General features: G+C 34.5%; 1 pseudogene; it reads right to left on the minus strand.

Moving 5' to 3' along the window:
* The window catches only part of LOC108845430 (uncharacterized), a 6161-nt pseudogene extending 3177 nt beyond the window's left edge, over nt 1-2984 (minus strand).
* Nucleotides 2985-5352: the final 2368 nt, after the last annotated feature.

The following is a 5352-nucleotide window of genomic DNA, read 5'->3' on the forward strand; positions in this document are numbered from 1 at the left end:
CCTATGTCACCAAAGTTGACTTACCTTTTCCGTCACACATCCGTTTAGAACTCCAGAGTTAAGCGTGCTTGGGCTGGAGTAGTGAAAGGATGGGTGACCTATCGGGAAGTGATTCGCGATACCGTGTAAGTGAGGCCAAAGCACGGGAAAAGGTCGAGTGGTGATTGCAGGGTCAGTAAATAATGATTTCGAGCCTTGGAAAATTAACGACCGACCGTCGGATGGGATGGGATCCACGGGCCGAGAGAGCAGGCGTGGGTGGCCCATTAGCCGTGGGCGGGTCGGAGCGTTACAAGTGGTATCAGAGCTGGTTAGCCGTCTCAGTTCTGACCTGAGAGGCATCTTGAGACCTGTCGTGGGGCGCAACGAGGACGTTGCGTTCTTTGAGAAGGGATGAATTGTAACATCCCGAGTTGTGATATGTGAAAAGGCTTAAGAGAATTGATTTGGCTACCTATGTCACCAAAGTTGACTTACCTTTTCCGTCACACATCCGTTTAGAACTCCAGAGTTAAGCGTGCTTGAGCTGGAGTAGTGGAAGGATGGGTGACCTATCGGGAAGTGATTCGCGATAGCGTGCGAGTGAGTCCAAAGCACGGGGAAAGGTCGGGTGGTGATTGCAGGGTCAGTAAACAATGATTTCGAGCCTTGAAAAATTAACGACCGACCGTCGAATGGGATGGGGCCCACGGACCGAGAGAACGGGCGTGGGTGACCCATTAGCCGTGGGCGGGTCGGGGCGTTACAGTAATAATCAAAAAAAAAATATTGTTTAATCAAAGAAACTTTATTGGACTCATTTACATCTTTAGCAAAAAAAAAACTTTATTGGACTTTTCAGTTTCAAAAGGTAGACAATTTAGTGAATAAGTCAAGTTATTTGACATATGATATTATTTATTGATTCGGCAGTGTTTACTAATAGTCCTGTTACTAATCGTACTCTTGCCAAACGTAAGAGAGCTAGAAAGAGAGCATGTTAGGCGTGTTTGTGTGTACCTATGTGAAAGTGCCTAAGTTCTGTAGCCAAGCATCAAATGCTTGTAATAACGACCCCGAATGATTCTCTGCTACCAATACTTGAGCTCCAATAACGCATCTTCATTCTCTCTTGAATAAGCTTGCAATGTCAATCACGAGGAGAAATTTCAAAGAGAAGGTACAAGGGAGAAGGGAAGGAGAAGTTTCCTCACCATCTAACAAGGCATCTTTTAATGCCTTGGGATATAGGACGAAAAAAAGGCGGACCTCTCTGAGTATATAGTATCCCAACCTGGACCAGACTCGACCCTATTTAGTAAAAATGGGTCTTAATGTCTAGTCTACAGATCAAGAGACGGTAGGTCTTTTACCTCGACCAGTGCCATAGCAGAAGGGTCTTCAAAGGATCGATTCTTATGCATTATCAATGATGCTAATAATCATTCATTTGATTTCTGATAAGCTAAAACAAATAAGAGTTGAAGTCATTTTACCGCGAATTCTGTATTGACTAGAGCTTGGACAAAGTCCATCAGCTGAATTTTAGCCCACTCGGAGCAGAGAGTAGGATCCTCACTAGGCGGAGGATGCCTCCATGCAGCACTAAAGCGTAATTTTTCATCCGGAAAGCTTCCCTTTCGTACATCAGAGGCATACCGTTGAAGCCGCAAGAAAGCTTTTTCCATTGCAGGATTAACCAAAGCAACCTATACAAGAAAAGGAACAAATAACATTTTGTAACAAATTAAACATACTTTGAACATGTGTACAAGAAGTCTTCGAGAGCAGCTGTAAGTAATCAGTTTAAGCAAGCTTACTTGTAAATAGGCCAAGTATGCCTCCACAATATCTTCAAATGTACCTGCTTTGTTCCCCATCAAACTTGAAGAAACAACAAAAACGGTTTGGTTACAACAAAGGCTTTAGTCTTTCTTTTTTTTTTTTGTCAGCTAGGCTTTAGTCTTTCTAGTTTTGTATTGTTTGATTTTAGAATGCCACACTAATTTTCAGTTTTATGTGTTCATTAAACAAACACGCCATTACCTAAAAAACTTTTCTCACCTCCGAAGCACTGGAGTAATCAGGAACCATGTGTAATTTGGCTTCTTGAGGAGTCCATCCAAATGAAACAAATCCAAAATGCGATGTAATAAAAGGGTATTGGATACAGAAACTTGGACTCTTATGTTAAAATAATCTCTCGAATCAGAGTTTTTATATGAAAATGAAAGGCGATATACCAAATGAAAATGACCAATACATGTTCCCACAAATGCATACAGAATCCGTAGTTTAGTTAGAGATTTATGTGTAGCTTATATACCACCTCAAGAGAGATGAAATGGAAACCCGAAGTCAACAAAGGCTTGATATGAGTAGTAGCTGTCATTATTCAAATTATTAGACATCATCGGATAGTAATAGCTTGTAACCAAATGACATGTTTACACAGTGTACAAGTACGAAACCAGTCTCCCATCTAGTGCTTCTGAGACCAAGCAATCATCGGCTAGCAACAGCTTGTACTTTATAAAGCCAAAAAAGGACCAACCTATCCGAAGTCACAAATAGGACAGGCAGGCAGCGGTCGTTAGCACCTAAAGCTATTATTCTCCATACAAGAATGTCATGGTACATAGACGCTGAGACCGTTATCAGTCTGAATAGCACTCTTCAAGATTTCAATGTTGTTCAAGACAAGCTTAGGCTGCCAAGTGACACAATAAAACACAAATATAAAATTAATCAAAGATTCAATGACCTAAGACACAAAATCACTACTTATTAATTCCATTACCTGGAAGAAACCAATCTCTGCAGCGTGTGACAACAACTCGAGCAGCAGCAAGGCCAGTCAGTACACGAATTCGCCAACGTTCTCGAAAACCCACTAGTTCGATTCAGATGAAGAACATAATTCAAATCGAACCATTCTGAACCGGTTTAGTTTATTCTATTGGTTTCGAATCTGAACCAATTTTCAAACTGATTACTTTTTGCATTAACGTATTTGAACTTGGATAAATAAAATCAAAGATATTAGTACAAATTATTAGACTACATCCCTTGGTCGATCATAGTTTTTCTATGTACTTACAAAATATTCCCTCCATTTCATTTTATTTGTTGTTATAGAATTCGGCACACAAATTAATAAAACATTTAATTATGTATATTTACTAGATAAAAATATCATTACCAATACATTTAACCAGATTTCAACCAATAGAAAAATAGATTAGATTAAAAAGTTAATAAATTTTGTATTGAAATCATAAAACGACATTTATTTTGAAATGAAAATTTTGCTCCAAAACTACATCTAATTCGAAATGGAGGGAGTAATAAATAAACACAAACGTCTTTTGCAAGCATGCACTTCTTTTTAGTTTATAGTACTATTAAAGTTGAATAAGCAAATTAGTAAGTAATCTTAGTTTTTTTGGTAATTGAAGGGAAAAAGGTTGAGCAAGTAATTTATTGCAAACTAAGAAAATAAAAGTATTTTATTACTAATTAACTATATTGGATAAATAAACATCAAAGATATTAGTACAAATTATTAGACTACATCTCTTGGTCGATCATAGTTTTTCTATGTACTTAAAACACAAACTTCTTTTGCAAGCCTGCAACTTCTTTTTGGTTTTATACCATTCGGTTGAAGAAGTAAATTTAGTAAGTAATCTTAGCTTTTTGGTAATTGAAGGGGAAAAAGTTTATTGATTGCAATTCCGAGAAAATAAAAGTAATTTATTTATTTACTAATTAACTACATTTCCACACTAAAATTTTCATAATCTAACCGGCAGGTCCTACTATCTAATTTAGTTATTGTTGTCTTGTCTCAAAAAAAATCATAATCTACCTAAATCTCTACACGCCTTCTCATGTCGTCCAAAACGCAGTCAATGAAACCGCACTTTTAAGAAAGTGGTGTAGCCATAGCTTTCTTGTTTTCTTCTTCTAGGAGATGCCAATTTGTTTATGCTGCCACCATATATAAACATATTTTAGTTACCAATCGAATCCAAAAATCCTAAAAAAAAGTATTGTAAGCGTGAGTGATTAGAAAAATTGTTGTCTGATGAAACCAAACTCCGAGGAAGATTTCTTAATTCTTTCTCCCCATCTTAACCTCACCTAAACCAGGGATATAACCAAAAGACGACAACAATACCTTAACAGACAAACAATAAAGAGATGGCACTTATGTTCCCAAAACCATACATTGAGTAGCCTAAGTCGACTATACTATACCATAATTATGAAAATCAAAACCAAGTACATATATAGCTTTAGACTGTATAGTAAAACCTGATCCCATATAACATTAAACTCAAACAATATGTGAAAACAGATTCCATCAAAGACCATTTAATTCTTATCATTATTAATTTTAATCAAGTACCTAATTCAGAAAACTAAAATTAGTTTTTGTTTTACATCTTTTTTAACTTTTATAATAGAAATATTTATTTTAATGGCAAGTGATGTTAATTGGTTCTAAACTTACATTTAATTGTAAGAGTTAATTAAAATAAATAATAGTTAAAAAAATTTGACCAATCAAATTTTAACATTTAAAAAAATTCACCAGTTTATCAATACATAAGCCAAAATCACTTAATTAACCTTTCATTTAATTTATATGATGATTCTAACCGAGGAGAAACAATATTGATTAGGGTTTCCTTTTATTTTCATAGAACAACACAAAAAGCATTTTAAATGGTACGACTTTTAAAAAAAAATCATGTAGCATAAGAATACATTGAGCAGACACTGATGATGGAGCGGAAGAGACTTTTCAACCAATATTTTCACCCAACTTGAATAAGCAGAGATAAATGTAAGATTATCAGCTCATGAAGTAGGCAAATCGAATGTGACACACAGTTTTTCGGGCTCTCGAATGTCTCCAAGTCTATCCTTCAAACTTATGGAATACTTGGGATCCTACAAAGAAAAGAACGGTAAGGGTAAAAAATTAGATAAATATATAACTAATGTCTAAGTTTGATATGAATTAAATAAAACCGATAAGAAGTACTAATTTGCAGCCCTTAAAAATATTGACAATATGATATTAAAAGAATAAACTTACATAATTAGATATTAATTATGTACTAGGTGTTTTATCAACACATGCATACATAATTTTTTATAAATATTTATTAATAATTATACTATTAGTTTTTTAAAAATATATTAAAGTTAAACTATTTAATGAATTTTTAATGTCTTAATTTTTATTGATTTAAAAATATTATTCTGGATAAAAACATTAATACTTTTTATTTAAAATATATTTTTATCTTTAATCAGTTTTTATTATATTAATTTATTAAAAAATATCTAATTAAATAA

Source organism: Raphanus sativus, chromosome 3 (genome assembly GCF_000801105.2).
Source record: "Raphanus sativus cultivar WK10039 chromosome 3, ASM80110v3, whole genome shotgun sequence".
Taxonomy (NCBI): domain Eukaryota; kingdom Viridiplantae; phylum Streptophyta; class Magnoliopsida; order Brassicales; family Brassicaceae; genus Raphanus; species Raphanus sativus.